This window comes from Lucilia sericata, unplaced genomic scaffold (assembly GCF_015586225.1).
Source record: "Lucilia sericata isolate MDLA Ls3-8-SP2 unplaced genomic scaffold, ASM1558622v1 Contig000152F_arrow, whole genome shotgun sequence".
NCBI classification, from domain to species: Eukaryota; Metazoa; Arthropoda; class Insecta; order Diptera; family Calliphoridae; genus Lucilia; species Lucilia sericata.
Window position 1 is genome coordinate 383,529 of NW_023994183.1, and position 24,453 is coordinate 407,981.

Consider the following 24,453-nt stretch of genomic DNA (forward strand, 5'->3'; position numbering starts at 1 on the left):
AGTCATGGATTTCTGGTCGATACCTATTACAAATAAAGTTCCCTCAGGTTCTTCTTTCCTGTAAAAGACATCCCATTTTTCCACGGCCAGCTCAGCATTTTGACCTCCAAGAATTTCCAGTATACGTTCATTAGCCAGTTTACTGCCCCATCCTTTTATGTAGACAGTGGACTTTAGGAGCACCGGAAGCTCGCTCTTCTTTGCCAGTCCCTGCCTAGCGCCATCCCAGGGAGGAGGGATACTTTCCACCAAGTTCTTTAGGGTGCTAACACATTCGTGAGATGCCAACCTCATCAACATCACGCCCATGCTGAACTCGCAGCTCTCGCTCTCTATTGGTTGTTTGCTCTTTGAAGCGATTGCATGGTCCACAATCTTATTGTTGACCAGGTCTTCTATTTTACTCTGTTGGTCTATTGGAATTTTGCCTGTCGGATTACCGGCATCGTAAACTGCATAGCAGAGATCGTCCCGGTGCCTACTTCTGGCAACTTTGGCGTAAGATGGCGGCTCTTTTCCTTTTCCTCCGTCTAGCTTCTCCTTCCTCGTTTTTCGGGGCTTCTTTTGAGATTCCCTTACCTTCGAGGTTGATTTCGCCGACGTGTTCGTCTTCGGAATATCTGGCTTGGCGTTGTCAACCTTACTCGCAGGATTCTCACTTGAGATTCCTTTGAGTGAAGTATGGCTTGGCTTCTACTGTGTATTAGAAGACGGGGAGCTCTTTTTCTTCTTAGGTTTATTCTCAGTTGTCAACTCCTCGGGAGACCTGATCCTTTTTGCCTCAGATCTTGTGAGAGAGTCCGATTTTTCCTTTGGAGTGTCGTGGGATTGACTAACTATGATTTCCTGAAGCATCTTTTTCAACTTCCTCCTCTGTGCTCCAGAAAGTCTTTTCTTAGTAATAGGTAGTTTAGCTATGCTATCACTCACCTCTTTCACCATTTGCTCTACTTCATCCTTTTTGGGATTTGCTATAATGGTAGTACTATTTTGCTCACGATTGCAGGATGACGACGACACGTACTCGCGAGTAGATCAACACTTGCCGCCGGTACTGGGTTATTTAAGCCCTGCACCGTAACTTTTATCTTTTTATTTTTATTTTCCATATTTGTTTTTTCCAGTTTTTTGGTCCGCGGGGAATATAATATTCCCAGGTGGTGGACAATCTGCCCTCCCTCAGCTTAAGTGAAATTAAAGCTGGGAGAGGACAGATGGACCATCACCACCCCCTATCCGCCACCCGGGGACGCGCTCGGTAGGAAAAAACTGGAAACCCCCGAGAAAGTAAGTAAGTAAGTAGTAAGGAAGTAAGTAAGTAAGTAGAAGTAAGTAAGTAAGTAAGTAAAATAAGTAAGTAAGTAGTAAGTAAGTAGTAAGTAAGTAAGTAAGTAAGTAAGTAAGTAAGTAAGTAAGTAAAGTAGTAAGTAAGTAAGTAAGTAAGTAAAGAAGTAAGTAAGTAAGTAAGTAAGTAAGAAGTAAGTAAGTAAGTAAGTAAGTAAGTAAGTAAGTAAGTAAGTAAGTAAGTAAGTAAGTAAGTAAGTAAGTAGTAAGTAAAGTAAGTAAGTAAGTAAGTAAGTAAAGAAGTAAGTAGTAAGTAAGTTAAGTAAGTAAGTAAGTAAGTAAGAAGTAAGTAAAGTAAGTAAGTAAGTAAGTAAGTAGTAAGTAAGTAAGTAAGTAAGAGTAAGTAAGTAAGTAAGTAAGTAAGTAAGTAAGTAAGTAAGTAAGTAAGTAAGTAAGTAAGTAAGTAAAGAAGTAAGTACGTAAGTAAGTAAAAGTAAGTAAGTAAGTAAGTAAGTAAGTAGTAAGTAAGTACGTAAGTAAGTAAGTAAGTAAGTAAGTAAGTAAGTAAGTAAGTAAGTAAGTAAGTAGTAAGAGTAAGTAAGTAAGTAAGTAAGTAGTAAGTAAGTAAGTAAGTAAGTAAGTAAGAAGTAAGTAAGTAAGTAAGTAAGTAAGAGTAAGTAAGTAAGTAAGTAAGTAAGTAAGTAAGTAAGTAAGTAAGTAAGTAAGTAAGTAGTAAGTAAGTAGTAAGTAAGTAAGTAAGTAAGTAAGTAAGTAAGTAAGTAAGTAGTAAGTAAGTAAGTAAGTAAGTAAGTAAGTAAGTAAGAGTAAGTAAGTAGTAGTAGTAAGTAAAAGTAAGTAAGTAGTAAGTAAGTAAGTAAGTAAGTAAGTAAGTAAGTAAGTAAGTAAGTAAGTAAGTAAAGTAAGTAAAGTAAGTAAGTAAGTAAGTAAGAAGTAAGTAAGTAAGTAAGTAAGTAAGAAGTAAGTAAGTAAGTAAGTAAGAAGTAAGTAAGTAAGTAGTAGAGTAAGTAAGAAGTAAGTAAGTAAGTAAGTAAGTAAGTAAGAGTAAGTAAGTAAGTAAGTAAGTAAGTAAGTAAGTAAGTAAGTAAGTAAGTAAGTAAGTAAGTAGTAAGTAAGTAAGTAAAGTAAGTAAGTAAGTAAGTAAGTAAGTAAAGTAAGTAAGTAAGTAAGTAAGTAAGTAAGTAAGTAAGTAAGTAAGTAGTAAGTAAGTAAGTAAGTAAGTAAGTAAGTAAGTAAGTAAGTAAGTAAGTAAGGTAAGTAGTAAGTAAGTAAGTAAGTTATTGAGATACAAAATCGACATTTTGATGTATAAAAACTTAAAACTATATATTTGTCTTTATAAAAATACATAAAACAAAATATATAGTTTATTGTTGAATGTCACGAGACGACGTGTGGTTGTAAAGCACTCGTCAGAATCTCGATGAACACTCTGAATGTTAAAAGAACGCGAGTGGTTGTAAGTCACTCGTTGGATTCTTTTTGAACACTAAATTTATTTATAAAACTAAAAACTTAAGAACTATTAAACAAAATCTTAAAACTATCTTAGAACTAAGATAAGACCTCATGCACTCTTTTTATGCATTCAATCTTATCAATTTCATATTCCCATCTAAGGGTGGGTTTTCAAGTGCGCTAGTGATATGAATATGCTCTATTTCTAATTATATCTCATAATGTCTATGCGTTACATAAAAAAAAGAATTAATGTGCATCTTAGTACTAGCATTCTTATCATTACTAAAGGTTGTCATAAATAACTAAGCCATAAATATTTATTTGTAATTCAAGTGAACTAATCGAATAGTTATTATGACCAAACCTATGCACCGAAATACGATTTTAAACCATGTTCAAATATGTTTGAACATTCTGACAGGGAAATACTAAATATATGTATAATTATTTTTTCTAAATATGTATATAGTAAGTTAGGAATACTTATGTATAATAAACCGGTATATAATCATTGGCATGACTTCTTCTTCCTATACTAGTAGCAATAGTAGCCAGGATCCCACGACCACAGCTTAGCTCTCTTCTCCCGGCTCTTCAATTCTAAATCTCCATTTTCTTCATCGGCTGGATTATTATTAGCATCTTTAGTGGCATATTTAACTTAAGTGTTGATATTATTGAGTTGTTTCTCTAAAGCACCTTTTTCATCAACAATAGCATCATGATAAGCGCTCGAGAAATTAAAATCGTAGTCATCTGATTCTTATTTCACAATAGCACTAATAACTTCTGGAACTTCATGTTTAGCAACTAAGTTGCTTTTGATGCGCTTAACAGGGACAGGGTCTAAATCTGATGAATCATATCTGTCTTCAATTACTTGCATATGAATATATTCTTTAGTGATGATTAGAGCATGTTCTTTCGAAGCATCCCTTACATCAACTGTAGTTTCCAAAACAGCATCACTGCTTGTAAGCATTAATCAAATAATAAACAAAATTAAATTTATCATTCTCGTTGAAACAAATATTAACAACAATGAAAACGATTTTTATAATATTCAAGGTTTCAATTCTGTATTTCTTAATAGAGAAGGTAAAGGTGGGGGTATTGCCGTTTACATTAAAGACACCATAAACTTTACCCAAATCTCGGTCAACACAAAATCTCTTGAAATAATACGAATTGATGTTAAAATAAACAACAATATCACCTCGCTTCTCCCTGTGTACCGTCCTCCACACCTAAAAGTCTCTGAATTCATAACTGAGCTTGAAACAATAATAAACAAAATAAGCAAAAAGCAAGAGATCATAGTTGTAGGTGACATAAACATCGATATAAAAAAACAAAATAAATCAACAACAACATACCTTGATATGATGTTAGCGAATGGTATGAAATGTATGATAAGTGAGAACACACGAGAAGATTTAGGCAGAACAACAAGTACATGCATTGATCACTTGTTTGTTAAAAACAATGAATCAAATACACAAACACACGCTGCAATTATCACAACAACAATATCTGATCATTACTCTCTCTTCTGCTCTATAAACAAACTAAATATAAACAACCAGGGTTTGGAAAACCATAACAATCAGGGGTCGAGATTAAATAATCGATTAGTGAATAAAAAAATAAGAGAAACAAACTGGAATCAATTAATAAATCAAAACCAAAACACGAATGACTTATATGATACATTACGCGAAAAATTTGGTGAAATTTATAATAGTTCATATCAAACTAAACTAACAATCAAAAAAAGATCTCCTAATCCATGGATATCTGAAGAACTAGTTCAATGCTGTGATATCAGAGATAAACTTTTTAAAAAGTGGAAAAATAATAAAACAAATAAAAAATTTGAAAAAGAATATAAACAATATAGAAACAATTTAAACAAAAGAATAATTTATGCGAAAAATAACTATTATCGTCTAAAATTTATAGAAAATAGAAACGATATTCGTGCTACTTGGCAAATAATTAATGAAATTGTCGGTAAAAAATCAACTAATATCGATGAACTTATAATGAAAAACTTTAAACACAACAGTCTGGAAAACATTTTAAATTGCTTTGCATTAAAATTCAATGATAATGTTAAAAACATCATTCATAACTGCAAAATAAAAACATTAAACAATATAGAAACAACCCAACAAAACTCAATGTATCTATCCCCTACCGATGAAAATGAAATTTACAATATATTAAAATCAGTGATAACTAATTTGATAAATCTTAGCTTAGATAATGCTATCGTGCCAAACATCCTAAAAACATCTATAATAAGGCCCATCTACAAAAGTGGTTGCAACTCTGACTGCAATAACTATCGTCCTATATCTATTCTGTCAGTTGTTGAAAAAGTGTTGGAAGAAGTTGTTGTCCGTAGGCTAACAAATTATTTAGAAAAATATAAAATTATTAACCCTACTCAATTTGGTTTCCAGAAAGGAAAGAGTATTAATAAGTTACTTGCCAACTTTTCCCATTATATCAACTCTTGTCTAAGCAAAAACTATCACTGCTTAGTATTATTTATTGATTTTAGTAAGGCATTTGATACGTTGTCGCACGACAATTTAATTGGTATACTAGACAGAAACGGAATCAGGGGGAAGACATTAACATGGTTTAAAAATTACCTAGAGTGTAGAACATATAGAGTAAAAATTGAAAACAGCTTCAGTAATGAAATGTCATCCCAGTATGGAGTACCACAAGGTTCAAAATTAGGTCCCATACTGTATATAATATACGCCAACGACATGTTAAAAAATTTGGAGAGAAGCACAACATTTGCATACGCAGATGATACCGCAATTATAGTCGCCAATAAAAACTTAGAAACTGCTACAAATCAAATGCAACAACAACTCGATATAGCTACTAAATGGTGTCACGACAATGGCTTAATAATTAATGCAACAAAAACCAAGCTAATGCATATAAAGCCGCGACATCTTATCGATGTACCCGTTATTGTAAAATTCCATAATACAGAATTTCTACACAAAAAAGCACAAAATACTATATATTCTGAAACCTGCATAACAAATATCGAAATGGTCCAATCGTATAAATATCTAGGTGTATACGTTGACAGTAAATTTAAGTGGAAACTTCAAATTGAGAACGTACGGAAAAAACTACGGAAAGCGTCCTATATGTTGTATCACTTAAGTAACTGTGCGACATATAGCGTTCTCAGGCAAGCTTACTTTTCGCTTGCCGAATCGTATATAAGACACGGGATCTCTGCCTGGGGAAGCGCCAAATACAGCAAAACGTTACAAAAGACACAAGATCAGATACTGAAAATACTCCGAAGGAACTACAAAAGCTCTAAAAATATAAATATACACACCAACACAAGCCACAACAACCAACATAATAGAAACCCCTTTCACACAAACAATATCAACAACTTTAACACCTCAACAAATAACAACATAACCAACAATAACATATCTACAAATCAAACGCGACAAAATATCTTCAACAGCTCGATCAACAACCAATCACGTCAAAACATCAACAATAAGAATACCCTGCTAACAAACACAACCAACAAAAGCAGTATATCAAAGGAATTGAATCTTCTAAATGTCAACAATATATACTACTCATGCTTAGCCAACGACTTCTTTGATGACAGCAGATATTTACATATAATTGATCACGGATACAACACAAGACGTCGAATACAAAAAAGATTTAAGGTCGAACGCTTCAATAACGAATACGGAAGAAGCACTCTATCTGTTATGTTACCTAATATACTTAACAAATTACCGTTAAATATTATAAACACGAAAAATGTACTTAAGAGAAAAAAATTAATTAAAGAATTCTTCATTAGTTCGCAATGAACATTCATGTAATTATGTAATTTATATGGCAAATATGTAATAATTTTTAGATACAAATATTCTAATTAATATTATCCTGCTGTCAAGCCACAAGGCTTAGCGGGTTTAGTAATAAGAAACTTTGTACAAACCTTTTGAAATCAAAAATAAATAAATAATATATATATATAAAAAAAAAAATCCGAAGAAATACACCTAGGCCACTATCGGGCCTGTTGTGCGCTCCAATTCAAGAAAGACAAAAAAAAAATTTGTTCACTCAATGTATTATTTTTCCATGTTCAGAAACTCAGTTTCCTGGACGTAATTCCTAAGAATCTTCCAATCGGTGTTGGTTAAGAATGTTATTTCCGGAATAACATCACTTCCAAGATACTTGGATCTAACTTCGACGAATGCCTGACAATGGCAAAGAAAGTGCTCCAGAGTTTCACTGTCCTCTCCACATGCTCTACATTCGTCTGAATCCGCACGTCCAATTTTGTATAGGTGTGCTCGTAATCCTGTGTGTCCACTCAGAATACGTACCATCATACTAACCTCAGACTTGCTCATTTTGAGAAGATTTCTCGTCTTGCTCTCATCAGGGTCACCCCATAGAATCTTTGTGGTTCTACCCACCGTTTCATTATTCCAAGAGGCCTTATGGGATTCTCTCATCCATATTTTTAATTCAGCTTTTGTTGCGTCGAATGGTTTTGCGTTTGTCAGGTTAACTACATCGAGCTCCCTTCCCTTTAAAGCTATTACATTCGCCCTTTCGTTGCCGACTACTCCCGAGTGGCCTGTTACCCATATGATGTGAACCTTACCTCTGGGAGAGTATTCAGTTAAAGCTTTCTTACAATCCAATACGGTCTTAGATTTAATTCTATCACCTGATATCGCCCTAATTGCCTTCTGGCTGTCGGTAAATATATTAAGCCCTGTGGGCGCCATATTTATTCTAATCCAATTTACACATTCCGTTATTGCTCGTACTTCTGCCTGGAAGCTTGTGTTATGATTAGGTAAACGGTGGTATACTTCTGTTTCTGGGTCTTCAATATAGAACCCCAGGCCCACTTTGTCCCCTAATTTAGAGCCATCCGTGTAGCAACGGATTCCTATTGGTATTTGCTCTAATGTTCCGCTGGACCAAGACATTCTATCTGGGATTAGCGTTTCAAAGTTTCCGACATATTCAGTGTCTGGTATGCGATCAGGCACGTCCGATGAATGTGTATAACCTTCCAATGTGTCCAGTATACATTGATGACGTGTCCTATAACCGTTTTTGGCCAGTTCGCCTAAAGTAAAGAGCCGTTCGGTTGTAAGCGCCGCCTCATATCTTATATATGTTTCAATGGGTGGAATATATAGCAACGTTTCCAGAGCCTTGGTTGAAGTAGTACACATGGCACCACTTATACCCAAGCAGCATGTACGCTGAACTCCTTGTAGTAGTTTGATATTACACTTTTTGTCCAAAGCAGTCCACCAGATTATTGAAGCATAAGCTAGAATTGGTCTAATTACACTTTTATAAAGCCAATTTGTCATAGTAGGACTAAGACCCCATTTCATGCCTATGGTTCTCCTACATATCGCCCAGCACCGATGTGTCTTGTTGATCCTATCTTCTATGTGGTGTCTCCATTTTAATTTCCGGTCAAGTATTACACCTAAGTACTTAACTTTGTCTGTCACCGGTATCTTCTTGCCCAAGAAGCAAGGTTCAGTATACGTAGAAATTTTTGTCTTTCTTGTGAAAAGACAGATTTCCGTTTTTGCCGGGTTAACATTGAGGCCTCTCGGTTGAGCCTAGCTCAAGGCCGTATTCAGAGCCTCCTCAGCTCTTCTACACAAGTAATTTAGATCCTTTCCCTTTAAAAGTATTACGACATCGTCTGCATAGCAGACAGGTCTAAGTCCTTTCTCGGTTAGGGTCCTTAGGAGGCTATTAATTGTGGTAACCCAGAGTAAAGTTGACAAAATGCCACCCTGTGGTATACCGCGAAATAACTTTTTCCTGATAGTTATATCGTACATCTCGCAGCTTATCCATCTGTTCCTTAGCATGTAGTTGATCCAGTTACGGAGCACCCGGTCAACATAAAACTGGTCTAGGGATTGGATAAGGGTATCAGTGTGCACGTTATTGAAAGCGCCTTCGATGTCAATGCATACCGCCAGTGTATACAGTTTGCTATTGAAAGATTCAACTGTGTAGTGGACAACTTCATTTAAAGCGGTTTCCACTGATCGTCCCTTTACATAAGCATGCTGCTTATATTTAAGGTCTTTGTATGGTATGCTGCTTTTAACCATGCTATCGACTATCCGTTCTAAGGTTTTAAGTAGGAAGGACGTAAGACTTATCGGTCGATAGGACTTAGGTGTCGCATAGCTAGGTTTCCCTGGTTTGGGTATAAATATTACCCTTGCATCCTGCCATTTAACTGGGGTATATGCCAATTTTAAGCATGCAGTGAATATCTGTGACAGATGTACGGAAACCAGTCCCGCCTCCATCTGCAAAAGTGCCGGGAAAATTCCATCCGGCCCTGCAGTTGTAATAACCATGTCAGTTGTAATAACTATTTCCGTGTTACCCTCCCCTTCCTCCAATATCGGTTCATCTATGTTATTCGATATTCCGGGTGGGAAATGAGAATCCATTAGGAGTTTCATTGTCTCCTCCATATCCTCAAGCCTCCTGCCCGTGTCATCGATCATAGATTCCGGTTGGACATGAGTTTTGGATAGGAATTTTTTTATCTTCGATACGTCATTTACGCTATTTACCTGTTCACAGAAAAGTTTCCAGGAGTCTCGTTTGGCTTTTCGAACGATTTTCTTATATTCACTAATTTTATTACGATACTCATCCCAGTATACTGCGGTCTTTTTATGCCGTGCCCGGTTAAATAGTTTGCGAAGAGTCTTCCCAAGGTTCCAGATCTCCCCAGTTACCCAGGGTTTTTCCTGGGCAGATCTCCGCTCTCGCAGAGGGCAGCTGTCCTCGAACGATTCAACCAGGGCACTTGTGAACGTTTCCACTTTGGCATCTATATCCTCTTTATTTCGACATTGAAAAGTCTCCTGACCGAAACGGTTCTTTAGTAAGGTCCCGAACATTGTCCAATTAGTTTTAGACTTATTCCGAAACTTTATCGGCTTTGGTGGTGGCCTTAGTATTTTGAATCTTATGTACCGATGATCAGAAAAGGAGTGCTCGTCCGAAACTCTCCAATCCTGAATTTCGTTTATAAGCTCTTCTGAACATATAGTTATATCTAATACTTCTTCTCTGATTCTATTGACGAAGGTAGCTTTATTACCTAAGTTCAATGTTATCAAGTCTTTAGTATTAAGGAAATCCATGAGGGCTTGTCCCCTGCGATTGGTGTTTGTACTACCCCAAGCTACATGGTGGGAGTTGGCATCACAACCTATTACAATTTTCTTATTTTTTCTTTGTGCCTCTTTAACCAGTTTCATCAGATCCGACGTTGGTGGTAGTGTCGGAGAATCGAAAGGCAGGTAAATAGATGCAAGGAATATGTTGCCACGACCTTGCTTCAGCACCGTTGCATCCGATGTTGATAATCCTGTTGAGAGGAGAAAACATAAGTTCTTGTGACATAAGATACATGTTCTCGGGCGAGATCCTGTATCAGCGTAGGAAAGTTGGAAATTTACGTGATTTAATCCAGAACCTTGTTACGAATCGTCCAATGTTCCTGGATTAAAGCTATATGTATTTTACCTGTGTTGATTTTAGCCATCAGAGCGTTGGTAGCTGTCTCGCTCCGATGGAGGTTTATTTGGATAAACTCAATTATGGTCATCCATTAAACTGTCTTCCAGCGAGTTGGTGGTCACCTCCTCGCTCTTTGGATTTGACTCCTCCGGATAGCCTGAAGTGGCTATTAATGCAGTGGGTACTGTTGATGGCACTGCGGTGTCCTTATCAGGAATAGCAGTATTTTTAATAGACACATTCCCAATTCTGGAGAGCACTGCTGTTCTGTCTTCTGGCGGGTGAGTGATTTCCTCCTCGCTTTTAGGATTTGACTCCTCAACATTGCTAGTACTTGCTAATGATGCTTTGGGTACTGTCTTAGGTGTTTTAGTGTCCTTGTCGGGGCCGGTTTTGACAGCCTTTTCAATCGGCGCCTTCCCAATTTTGGAAAGGGCAACTACACTTTCTTCTGGCGAGTTAATGGTAAATTCCTCGATTTTAGGATTTGACTCCTCGACGTTATCAGTAGTGGATAGTAGTGCTGTGGTCTTAGGTTTTTTCAGGCACGTCCGATGAATGTGTATAACCTTCCAATGTGTCCAGTATACATTGATGACGTGTCCTATAACCGTTTTTGGCCAGTTCGCCTAAAGTAAAGAGCCGTTCGGCTGTAAGCGCCGCCTCATATCTTATATATGTTTCAATGGGTGGAATATATAGCAACGTTTCCAGAGCCTTGGTTGAAGTAGTACACATGGCACCACTTATACCCAAGCAGCATGTACGCTGAACTCCTTGTAGTAGTTTGATATTACACTTTTTGTCCAAAGCAGTCCACCAGATTATTGAAGCATAAGCTAGAATTGGTCTAATTACACTTTTATAAAGCCAATTTGTCATAGTAGGACTAAGACCCCATTTCATGCCTATGGTTCTCCTACATATCGCCCAGCACCGATGTGTCTTGTTGATCCTATCTTCTATGTGGTGTCTCCATTTTAATTTCCGGTCAAGTATTACACCTAAGTACTTAACTTTGTCTGTCACCGGTATCTTCTTGCCCAAGAAGCAAGGTTCAGTATACGTAGAAATTTTTGTCTTTCTTGTGAAAAGACAGATTTCCGTTTTTGCCGGGTTAACATTGAGGCCTCTCGGTTGAGCCTAGCTCAAGGCCGTATTCAGAGCCTCCTCAGCTCTTCTACACAAGTAATTTAGATCCTTTCCCTTTAAAAGTATTACGACATCGTCTGCATAGCAGACAGGTCTAAGTCCTTTCTCGGTTAGGGTCCTTAGGAGGCTATTAATTGTGGTAACCCAGAGTAAAGTTGACAAAATGCCACCCTGTGGTATACCGCGAAATAACTTTTTCCTGATAGTTATATCGTACATCTCGCAGCTTATCCATCTGTTCCTTAGCATGTAGTTGATCCAGTTACGGAGCACCCGGTCAACATAAAACTGGTCTAGGGATTGGATAAGGGTATCAGTGTGCACGTTATTGAAAGCGCCTTCGATGTCAATGCATACCGCCAGTGTATACAGTTTGCTATTGAAAGATTCAACTGTGTAGTGGACAACTTCATTTAAAGCGGTTTCCACTGATCGTCCCTTTACATAAGCATGCTGCTTATATTTAAGGTCTTTGTATGGTATGCTGCTTTTAACCATGCTATCGACTATCCGTTCTAAGGTTTTAAGTAGGAAGGACGTAAGACTTATCGGTCGATAGGACTTAGGTGTCGCATAGCTAGGTTTCCCTGGTTTGGGTATAAATATTACCCTTGCATCCTGCCATTTAACTGGGGTATATGCCAATTTTAAGCATGCAGTGAATATCTGTGACAGATGTACGGAAACCAGTCCCGCCTCCATCTGCAAAAGTGCCGGGAAAATTCCATCCGGCCCTGCAGTTGTAATAACCATGTCAGTTGTAATAACTATTTCCGTGTTACCCTCCCCTTCCTCCAATATCGGTTCATCTATGTTATTCGATATTCCGGGTGGGAAATGAGAATCCATTAGGAGTTTCATTGTCTCCTCCATATCCTCAAGCCTCCTGCCCGTGTCATCGATCATAGATTCCGGTTGGACATGAGTTTTGGATAGGAATTTTTTTATCTTCGATACGTCATTTACGCTATTTACCTGTTCACAGAAAAGTTTCCAGGAGTCTCGTTTGGCTTTTCGAACGATTTTCTTATATTCACTAATTTTATTACGATACTCATCCCAGTATACTGCGGTCTTTTTATGCCGTGCCCGGTTAAATAGTTTGCGAAGAGTCTTCCCAAGGTTCCAGATCTCCCCAGTTACCCAGGGTTTTTCCTGGGCAGATCTCCGCTCTCGCAGAGGGCAGCTGTCCTCGAACGATTCAACCAGGGCACTTGTGAACGTTTCCACTTTGGCATCTATATCCTCTTTATTTCGACATTGAAAAGTCTCCTGACCGAAACGGTTCTTTAGTAAGGTCCCGAACATTGTCCAATTAGTTTTAGACTTATTCCGAAACTTTATCGGCTTTGGTGGTGGCCTTAGTATTTTGAATCTTATGTACCGATGATCAGAAAAGGAGTGCTCGTCCGAAACTCTCCAATCCTGAATTTCGTTTATAAGCTCTTCTGAACATATAGTTATATCTAATACTTCTTCTCTGATTCTATTGACGAAGGTAGCTTTATTACCTAAGTTCAATGTTATCAAGTCTTTAGTATTAAGGAAATCCATGAGGGCTTGTCCCCTGCGATTGGTGTTTGTACTACCCCAAGCTACATGGTGGGAGTTGGCATCACAACCTATTACAATTTTCTTATTTTTTCTTTGTGCCTCTTTAACCAGTTTCATCAGATCCGACGTTGGTGGTAGTGTCGGAGAATCGAAAGGCAGGTAAATAGATGCAAGGAATATGTTGCCACGACCTTGCTTCAGCACCGTTGCATCCGATGTTGATAATCCTGTTGAGAGGAGAAAACATAAGTTCTTGTGACATAAGATACATGTTCTCGGGCGAGATCCTGTATCAGCGTAGGAAAGTTGGAAATTTACGTGATTTAATCCAGAACCTTGTTACGAATCGTCCAATGTTCCTGGATTAAAGCTATATGTATTTTACCTGTGTTGATTTTAGCCATCAGAGCGTTGGTAGCTGTCTCGCTCCGATGGAGGTTTATTTGGATAAACTCAATTATGGTCATCCATTAAACTGTCTTCCAGCGAGTTGGTGGTCACCTCCTCGCTCTTTGGATTTGACTCCTCCGGATAGCCTGAAGTGGCTATTAATGCAGTGGGTACTGTTGATGGCACTGCGGTGTCCTTATCAGGAATAGCAGTATTTTTAATAGACACATTCCCAATTCTGGAGAGCACTGCTGTTCTGTCTTCTGGCGGGTGAGTGATTTCCTCCTCGCTTTTAGGATTTGACTCCTCAACATTGCTAGTACTTGCTAATGATGCTTTGGGTACTGTCTTAGGTGTTTTAGTGTCCTTGTCGGGGCCGGTTTTGACAGCCTTTTCAATCGGCGCCTTCCCAATTTTGGAAAGGGCAACTACACTTTCTTCTGGCGAGTTAATGGTAAATTCCTCGATTTTAGGATTTGACTCCTCGACGTTATCAGTAGTGGATAGTAGTGCTGTGGTCTTAGGTTTTTTAGTGTCCTTTTCGAGGATTGTTGTAACAGCCCTTACAATCGGCAGCTTCCCAATTTTGAATATGATAGATTTAGAGGCGAAGTAAGCCCTACCTTTATTCTTGGCAAGACTAGTCATGGATTTCTGGTCGATACCTATTACAAATAAAGTTCCCTCAGGTTCTTCTTTCCTGTAAAAGACATCCCATTTTTCCACGGCCAGCTCAGCATTTTGACCTCCAAGAATTTCCAGTATACGTTCATTAGCCAGTTTACTGCCCCATCCTTTTATGTAGACAGTGGACTTTAGGAGCACCGGAAGCTCGCTCTTCTTTGCCAGTCCCTGCCTAGCGCCATCCCAGGGAGGAGGGATACTTTCCACCAAGTTCTTTAGGGTGCTAACACATTCGTGAGATGCCAACCTCATCAACATCACGCCCATGCTGAACTCGCAGCTCTCGCTCTCTATTGGTTGTTTGCTCTTTGAAACGATTGCATGGTCCACAATCTTATTGTTGACCAGGTCTTCTATTTTACTCTGTTGTTCTATTGGAATTTTGCCTGTCGGATTACCGGCATCGTAAACTGCATAGCAGAGATCGTCCCGGTGCCTACTTCTGGCAACTTTGGCGTAAGATGGCGGCTCTTTTCCTTTTCCTCCGTCTAGCTTCTCTTTCCTCGTTTTTCGGGGCTTCTTTTGAGATTCCCTTACCTTCGAGGTTGATTTCGCCGACGTGTTCGTCTTCGGAATATCTGGCTTGGCGTTGTCACCCTTACTCGCAGGATTCTCACTTGAGATTCCTTTGAGTGAAGTATGGCTTGGCTTCTACTGTGTATTAGAAGACGGGGAGCTCTTTTTCTTCTTAGGTTTATTCTCAGTTGTCAACTCCTCGGGAGACCTGATCCTTTTTGCCTCAGATCTTGTGAGAGAGTCCGATTTTTCCTTTGGAGTGTCGTGGGATTGACTAACTATGATTTCCTGAAGCATCTTTTTCAACTTCCTCCTCTGTGCTCCAGAAAGTCTTTTCTTAGTAATAGGTAGTTTAGCTATGCTATCACTCACCTCTTTCACCATTTGCTCTACTTCATCCTTTTTGGGATTTGCTATAATGGTATTATTATTATTATCATCTGAGGATTCAGAGTCGGAACCCTCACCTATATTTAAAGGCTGAGGTAGCTTAGAGCTCTCTCCGAGTACATCCTTCTCTTTCACGCCCATATTTTTGCCAGCGGCATGCTGTACACTTGACGCATTGTCCGCCACGGAGGCCAAGGTACCCACCTCCGTAGTACTATTTTGCTCACGATTGCAGGATGACGACGACACGTGACTCGCGAGTAGATCAACACTTGCCGCCGGTACTGGGTTATTTAAGCCCTGCACCGTAACTTTTATCTTTTTATTTTTATTTTCCATATTTGTTTTTTTCCAGTTTTTTGGTCCGCGGGGAATATAATATTCCCAGGTGGTGGACAATCTGCCCTCCCTCAGCTTAAGTGAAATTAAAGCTGGGAGAGGACAGATGGACCATCACCACCCCCTATCCGCCACCCGGGGACGCGCTCGGTAGGAAAAAAACTGGAAAACTCCCCCGAGAAGTAGTAAGTAAGTAAGTAAGTAGTAGTAAGTAAGTAGTAAGTAAGTAAGTAAGTAAGTAAGTAAGTAAGTAAGTAAGTAAGTAAGTAAGTAAGTAGTAAGTAAGTAAGTAAGTAAGTAAGTAAGTAAGTAAAGTAAGTAAGTAAGTAAGTAAGTAAGTAAGTAAGTAAGTAAGTACGTAAGTAAGTAAGTAAGTAAGTAAGTAAGTAAGTAAGTAAGTAAGTAAGTAAGTAAAGTAAGTAAGTAAGTAAGTAAGTAAGTAAGTAAGTAAGTAAGTAAGTAAGTAAGTAAGTAAGTAAGTAAGTAAGTAAGTAAGTAAGTAAGTAAGTAAGTAAGTAAGTAAGTAAGTAAGTAAGTAAGTAAGTAAGTAAGTAAGTAAGTAAGTAAGTAAGTAAGTAAGTAAGTAAGTAAGTAAGTAAGTAAGTAAGTAAGTAAGTAAGTAAGTAAGTAAGTAAGTAAGTAAGTAAGTAAGTAAGTAAGTAAGTAAGTAAGTAAGTAAGTAAGTAAGTAAGTAAGTAAGTAAGTAAGTAAGTAAGTAAGTAAGTAAGTAAGTAAGTAAGTAAGTAAGTAAGTAAGTAGTAAGTAAGTAAGTAAGTAAGTAAGTAAGTAAGTAAGTAAGTAAGTAAGTAAGTAAGTAAGTAAGTAAGTAAGTAAGTAAGTAAGTAAGTAAGTAAGTAAGTAAGTAAGTAAGTAAGTAAGTAAGTAAGTAAGTAAGTAAGTAAGTAAGTAAGTAAGTAAGTAAGTAAGTAAGTAAGTAAGTAAGTAAGTAAGTAAGTAAGTAAGTAAGTAAGTAAGTAAGTAAGTAAGTAAGTAAGTAAGTAAGTAAGTAAGTAAGTAAGTAAGTAAGTAAGTAAGTAAGTAAGTAAGTAAGTAAGTAAGTAAGTAAGTAAGTAAGTAAGTAAGTAAGTAAGTAAGTAAGTAAGTAAGTAAGTAAGTAAGTAAGTAAGTAAGTAAGTAAGTAAGTAAGTAAGTAAGTAAGTAGAAGTAAGTAAGTAAGTAGTAAGTAGTAAGTAAGTAAGTAGTAAGTAAGTAAGTAAGTAAGTAAGTAAGTAAGTAAGTAAGTAAGTAAGTAGTAAGTAAGTAGTAAGTAAGTAAGTAAGTAAGTAAGTAAGTAAGTAAGTAAGTAAGTAAGTAAGTAAGTAAGTAAGTAAGTAAGTAAGTAAGTAAGTAAGTAAGTAAGTAAGTAAGTAAGTAAGTAAGTAAGTAAGTAAGTAAGTAAGTAAGTAAGTAAGTAAGTAAGTAAGTATTTTATTGAGATACAAAATCGATTTGATGTTATAAAACTTAAAACTATATATTTGTCTTTATAAAAATACATAAAACAAATATATAGTTTTATTGTTGAATGTCACGAGACGACGTGTGGTTGTAAAGCACTCGTCAGAATCTCGATGAACACTCTGAATGTTAAAAGAACGCGAGTGGTTGTAAGTCACTCGTTGGATTCTTTTTGAACACTAAATTTATTTATAAAACTAAAAACTTAAGAACTATTAAACAAAATCTTAAAACTATCTTAGAACTAAGATAAGACCTCATGCACTCTTTTTATGCATTCAATCTTATCAATTTCATATTCCCATCTAAGGGTGGGTTTTCAAGTGCGCTAGTGATATGAATATGCTCTATTTCTAATTATATCTCATAATGTCTATGCGTTACATAAAAAAAAGAATTAATGTGCATCTTAGTACTAGCATTCTTATCATTACTAAAGGTTGTCATAAATAACTAAGCCATAAATATTTATTTGTAATTCAAGTGAACTAATCGAATAGTTTTTATGACCAAACCTATGCACCGAAATAAGATTTTAAACCATGTTCAAATATGTTTGAACATTCTGACAGGGAAATACTAAATATATGTATAATTATTTTTTCTAAATATGTATATAGTAAGTTAGGAATACTTATGTATAATAAACCGGTATATAATCATTGGCATGACTTCTTCTTCCTATACTAGTAGCAATAGTAGCCAGGATCCCACGACCACAGCTTAGCTCTCTTCTCCCGGCTCTTCAATTCTAAATCTCCATTTTCTTCATCGGCTGGATTATTATTAGCATCTTTAGTGGCATATTTAACTTAAGTGTTGATATTATTGAGTTGTTTCTCTAAAGCACCTTTTTCATCAACAATAGCATCATGATAAGCGCTCGAGAAATTAAAATCGTAGTCATCTGATTCTTATTTCACAATAGCACTAATAACTTCTGGAACTTCATGTTTAGCAACTAAGTTGCTTTTGATGCGCTTAACAGGGACAGGGTCTAAATCTGATGAATCATATCTGTCTTCAATTACTTGCATATCAATATATTCTTTAGTGATGATTAGAGCATGTTCTTTCGAAGCATCCCTTACATCAACTGTAGTTTCCAAAACAGCACCAGTACTCCCTCTTTCATCTTCTTCATCATTTCCAATTGATTCTTCAACAGTATATTCAGCAGAAGCACCCAAGAATGTGTTGTTACCATCATAAAATCCTCCAAAATGAGGACTTGCCGGGGAAATTTTAGCAGGAACATTAGACAAACCACTAACTGAATCGTATTCTTCAGAGTGTTGAATTGTTGAAATAAATCTGTATTTGTAATAAGATTCATTATTCTCGCCTTCTGCTTCTTTGCTAATTTCAGCTCTGCTCTGCAACAGTAATTGGAGTAACTTCTCGTATTTGACATTTGATCTGTGCCACTGAATTAATATGTCCATTTCGAACATACCGCACTGAGAATAGCAATATTCAAATTGCTTCATATAGTTGCTCAACAGTAAAATTTTTTCGTCAATATCGCTTACAGAATTATATAAATTTATAACTCCGGTAATCCCTTCTCTTGATCTTTTCATTTTCTTTTCAATCTCCCAAAATTTGCTCTCATGTGAAGAGACACAAATTTTGGACATTCTTCTAATTCATGTTCACCACGATAGCAACACGAGCATAGGTTAAATGTTACTTTCTTAAACACTTCTGGAGCTCTTTTTAACTCACGTGGAGTTTTGGCCTTTCTTAGCTCTCTTGGAGCTTTTTCTGTTTCTCTTGAAACCTTCTCTTTATATTTTGGCGCCTGGTCTTTCTTTGGAGCATCCTCTAGCTCTCTTGAAGCTTCTCTCGGTTCTCTTGGAACCTTTTTTTTGGCATTGAAGCCAGTTTTAGCTCTCTTGGAACATTTTTCTCTTTTTGAGCATTTTCAGGCTCTCTTGGAGCTCATTGCAACTCTGGTCGAGTTTCTTCTAGCTCTCTTGGAGCTCTTTGCTCTTTTTGAGCATTTTCTTTAAGTGGTGCTTTAATTTGCTGCTCTGCAGTTTGCAGCATTATCAGCATCTCATCTCTCATCGTTTCTTCAATGGAGATTATCATGGATTCCATGTACTTCCGTAGCCTTATTTCTAGGTCTTCTTCTATTGCTGTCGACATATGGTATACTTCTTTTTTGTATACTTTTTATTTATTTTTTAATTTTATAATTAGCTGTTACTAATTCAATCTCTGTCGAAGCCGAGATTGACGCTTTTTTTCACGAACAGTGAACCTGGCCACGGCACTGATCGGGGTCGAAGGACCAAATGTAAAAAAAAATATATATATATATAAAACAAATATATACTTTTATTGTTGAATGTCACGAGACGACGTGTGGTTGTAAAGCACTCGTCAGAATCTCGATGAACACTCTGAATGTTAAAAGAACGCGAGTGGTTGTAAGTCACTCGTTGGATTCTTTTTGAACACTAAATTTATTTATAAAACTAAAAACTTAAGAACTATTAAACAAAACCTTAAAACTATCTTAGAACTAAGATAAGACCTCATGCACTCTTTTTGTGCATTCAATCTTATCAATTTCATATTCCCATCTAAGGGTAAGAATATGCTCTATTTCTAATTATATCTCATAATGTCTATGCGTTACATAAACAAGAGAATTAATGTGCACCTTAGTACTAGCATTCTTATCATTACTAAAGGTTGTGATAAATAAATAAGCCACAAATATTTATTTGTAATTCAAGTGAACTAATCGAATAGTTTTTATGACCAAACCTATGCACCGAAATAAGATTTTAAACCATGTTCAAATATGTTTGAACAGTCTTGTTCTAATACACTTTAAAAGATGAAATAAAATTAACATTGAAAAAGATAAGCAAACAATGCTTGCTCCCGGCATTTACTATAACAAACAGAGAAGACTGTTAAACAAAATAAATACATAAAACCAAATAACACTTAAAACTAAATAAACAAAAACTGTAAAATCATTGGCAAACAGTTAAAACCGATATCACAGATAATCCTCATTATCGAAGAAAAACATATGTATTTACCAAAAGTAATAGAATCCAGAATTCAAAAATTACGTTACAGAAAACAGTTACATTAAAAAACAGTAAGTGTACAAATAATCCGAATGTACCATCTAAGTACAAGAATGACAAATTTCACATATAAATAACAACATGGTGGTGAAATTATGCCCTATGGACTCCAGGGATAGTCCTACAATAAAAATCCGGCATCTTGAACGGATCTGTGTCAACCTCCGAAGCCCCCCTAACAATACCATTCGGCGATAGGTATGAAAATCTCGACCAGTCCGTGTGCTTCCCCTCCTCATAAATATCGTTCATAAGACAGTTGTCATGGTGAGCAAGATTCCCAACAAATTTCATCATGAGGTCCAAGGCATACGCACATAACGGTCTGACACCAGACTGCTTATATATATATATATATGAGTTGGAGAAGCGTTTTGTACAGCTCTGAAAATTTTTTCCAACACATTTTCGAAGAACTTTTCTTTCAAAAATTTTCAATTCTTTTGCAACTATTGGTGAAATAGAAAACCTGATGGGAAATGCATAGATGAGAGCTGATCTGATAGCAACTTTGTACAGAAGAAGTTTTGTGCTTTGGTGAAGGTGTGAACTTTTAAATAAACTGGAAAACATGCCAGTTATACGTTTAGCTTTGGTAAGTAAAATTCTCCCGTTATTATTAAATTTGATTAACTTATCAAAGTTTACACCAAGATACTTAATACTGGACTTAAATGAAATTTCAACGCCATTCAAGGAGAGTCTCAGAAGCTTACTTTCCGGAACCACGAATCTAGCGCATTTACCAGACGCATTTCTTATACAAATTGTCTGAGATTTTGCAGCGTTTATCTTAATGCCCCACTTTTATAAAAATCGTCGATTGTATTCAGGTGAAGTGTAGAATTACGCAAGGCCTGTGCTGGAGATTCATGGTTAGCGTATGTCAGACAGTCATCCGCGTATAAAATGGCTTTAGTGGCTCCTACACGATGAGAAAAGTCATATAAAAAGAGGTTGAATAGGTAAGGTGCTAGTACACTCCCTTGGGGCACTCCACTATTTACCGAATCAAAACCAGACATAGATTCGTTTATTTGCACATTAAACGTGCGGTCTGTAAAATAACTCTCAAACATCTTTACCAGGAAAGGATCAAGCTCAATTAGCTTAAACAGAATTCCCTTATGCCAAGCCGAATCAAAGGCCTTTTCAATGTCCAGAGAAATGGCAACGGTACAAATCCTTTCCCTCAGGTTGTGAATGACGTCATTGTGTAATTTTAATAATGCATGTTGAGTAGAATGGAATTTTTAAACCCAAATTGGAACGGAGACACTGGGTTAATTATGAAACCACTTTGAAGTTTATTTTTGATAACGTGCTCAAACACCTTTCGATTATTTGACAGTAGTATTTTTTATTGGAATAATCTTAGCAGATTTCCAAGCTACAGGAAAGTAAAAGTTGTTAATGCAGTTGTTAAATAATATGGTCAGGAATTTCAACGATGTTTCAGGAAGCTTTCTCAGTATAAAGTTTGAGACCCCGTCAATAGCATACGATTTTATATTGTCTAACGGCACCTCAGGTATGCTCTCGCTGTAGACTCTCCTGTAATAACTACTGCAATGCTGTCATCATCAGAGATAGAAATGTCGTTGACAATAATTTCCTTACAAAAGGACGACTTCTTATTGCCTATCGCCTGGTAAATTTGCTTAAAGGCTGTCGGGCCTGGTCTTATTTTTTGAAGTTTGCTGTTGAATATCTTGCCTTGTTCTATGTTTACAAGCTCTTTTATAATAGTTTTTAAAAGCTGTATTTGCTAGTACGATGAAAAATTGAATTACTAGTACGAATGAAAAATTGAAGAACTTCTTAATATTTTCTGAAATAGGAACTTTGTTTTTTCTAATTTCAATCCTTTCAGAGTTTAAATTATGTACTGAAGTAAGAATAGAGTTGAACGACGATATCAAAGAATCAATTTCATTATTGTGAAGATTTTTATATTCTGAAGGCATGATGTCTATACAGGCAGATTCTAGATGGTGGCGAAAACTATTCCAGTTTATATTTTTATAGGATGTAAAAAAACGTGGATGTTACCATTTGCATTAGCCAATAGATCTCCCCATAAGGGATTTTTAGCATTCAAGTCTCCTCCAAATACGAACCCGTCGAATTCGCTAGCCACTTGCAGGATTTTTGATAGACCATTACATAAGGCGGTTACAGGAAAGTTTCCGGGAATATAAACTGATCCAATTAAATATTTTTTCAGTATATTATTCGAATTGAATTTTAATTTGAATAAAATTACCTGTGTCGTTAATGTTTATACAACTATAAGATATATTGTCTTTTAAAACAATTGCTACTCCAATGGGGGAGTGGTCATATATAAAATTATATCCTTTCAGATGTATTTTTTTGTGACGATTTAAACGGCATTCTTGTATGAAGCCAATGTCAATTTTGTTGTAATATAGAGTGTTGTATAGATCAATTTGACGACTTGTATCCACAAGTGATCTTACATTAAAAGTCAAAAAATTAAGAAATCTATGGCCCATAAATACTTTTAACTTTAGAATGTAGACATAAGAAAACTTTTTTTCCCTCATGCTTTGACATATTTTTGTGCTCGGTTAGAAATGTATTTATCTCTTGCTCCAGCGTTAATTCCTCTGGTTTCAAAAATTATTTGCAAGTTTCAAGAATTCGTCCACAATAGGTGATTTTTGTTTATATGTAGGTGCAGCTTCAAGTGGTTGCGTCCTTAACAGACTTGCAAATGACCTACCAGGTTAAACTAAACTTGTATTGATTACACTATTAACTTTAGTTTTTGCAGTATTCCGGACTTCCTATGCCTTTAGAATACGTTCTTTCTTGCCAGACAGATATATTTTATATGCTGTGCAACCCCACCAGTTTGCCGGGTGACCAGAATTGCCACAATTCACGCAACAAGTATCCGTGTTTGTAGAATCATTGCGGGGACAAGAGCCTGGTAAGTGAGAATCACTTAACGCATTTAAAATCTGAATTACAGTTCCAAGATATATGTCCCCATTGGATATCCTTTTTTTTGGCTTTTTCCACACAATGGATTGATTTAGCAAGTACTTAATGTTGGATATGTCTCCCAATTTTTGCCTGGAATCAAAGTTATTAGAAATAAACCAGTTTCCATTTTGTTTATCCTTGAAAAGGATGTTGAAAATTTTGATACCTTAGATACAGTACCGGGGACCTGAATGTCCAAATCTTTCCTAATACTCCTTTGAAGTAAATGAGTATGAACTAATTTTCTTCTCTCTTAAAAGAGACACCATTTCCGCATAAACTGAAGCATCAGACAAGTATAACTTACTTTTGTGTTTATTTACGTTCTTAATTTTAAAAATTATTTTAGGTGACTTAGCCTCCAGTTGATCACAAAGGTGCTGTACGTTCACATTGTAAGGAAATATTGGCGGCCAGAAGGATTTACCAGGAGGTTCCACATTGGAAGTTTTATCTTTCGCCGCATTCCTTATGATCTTATTATAACCAACCGAATCATCGTCATTGTGGTGTATCTAAAGATTAGCAAGGTATGAAAATCTATTTTGTTGATTCGGATCAAAGCTAACAGAAACATTTCCGTTCAAACGTGAGGCGCAATCAGTTCCCGGTGAAGCTCCACCACCGTCCATCCATGGTCTTTTACCACTATTTTCGTCATTGTCGCCGGGGGGATGTGTACAACAATGGCCGGCGTCGTCAACATCAGTGTCCATTCTAGAGTTAACACTCTATCCTTCACCCAAACACAATAGCCAGTATATCCAACTATCAGTACACTGATCCACAGTCGAATCTCCAAAAAATAAGCAAGAGCTCCCAAAAAATAAAATAAATGCAAATAGAGAAAAAATATTCCATCAACCATTCAATCTGCCGTCGTATCTTTTCTTTCGGGTTAAAAAATCTCAAAATAAGAAAAATTAATACTCACTAAAACACAGGCATGGAAAATTTTAATTTTATAATGGTAGTATTAAAATTAAAAGTAGTAGATTTATATTCAAATTTGTTAATATTTTTTAGATTTCTTTACTTATACCTATTTAAGAATGCATTTTAGATAAAAATTTTATTCTTTTTAAGTACACATATTTAAAAGAAAACTTTCTGAAATATTTGTAAGTAATTATGGGGAATATTGATACTGATTAGTAAATTTCAGGGAAATAATATTTAGGACACTAGAAATAAACAAATTAGAGTGCTATATTCGGCTGAGCCGAATCTTAAATACCCTCCACCAGCAACTTTTATATTAATACTTTTTAAATTGATCAAATATTTGTAGCAATAAGCTTTCCCATATCTTAAATAGAAAAAACCCAAGAATTAAACAGCTTAAATCTGTTGCAATTGCAAGATTATGAACCGATCGTATAAAAATCTTTAAGCAACATTTCTGTATATAAAAGTTATATTTTAGTATATTTTTGTATCT

The 24,453-nt window shown here is 36.3% G+C and overlaps 1 long non-coding RNA gene across 2 annotated transcripts; it reads left to right on the forward strand.

Annotated features, from left to right (window-relative positions):
* Window positions 1-21,400: 21,400 nt before the first annotated feature.
* On the forward strand, window positions 21,401-23,884 carry LOC119601245. Of its 2 annotated transcripts, XR_005231203.1 has the most exons (3): window positions 21,401-23,308; window positions 23,362-23,542; window positions 23,617-23,884. It is a non-coding gene; the product is annotated as an uncharacterized LOC119601245 (long non-coding RNA). The 2 variants fall into 2 exon arrangements; XR_005231202.1 differs by having other exon boundaries at window positions 23,362-23,884.
* The last annotated feature ends 569 nt before the right edge of the window (window positions 23,885-24,453 follow it).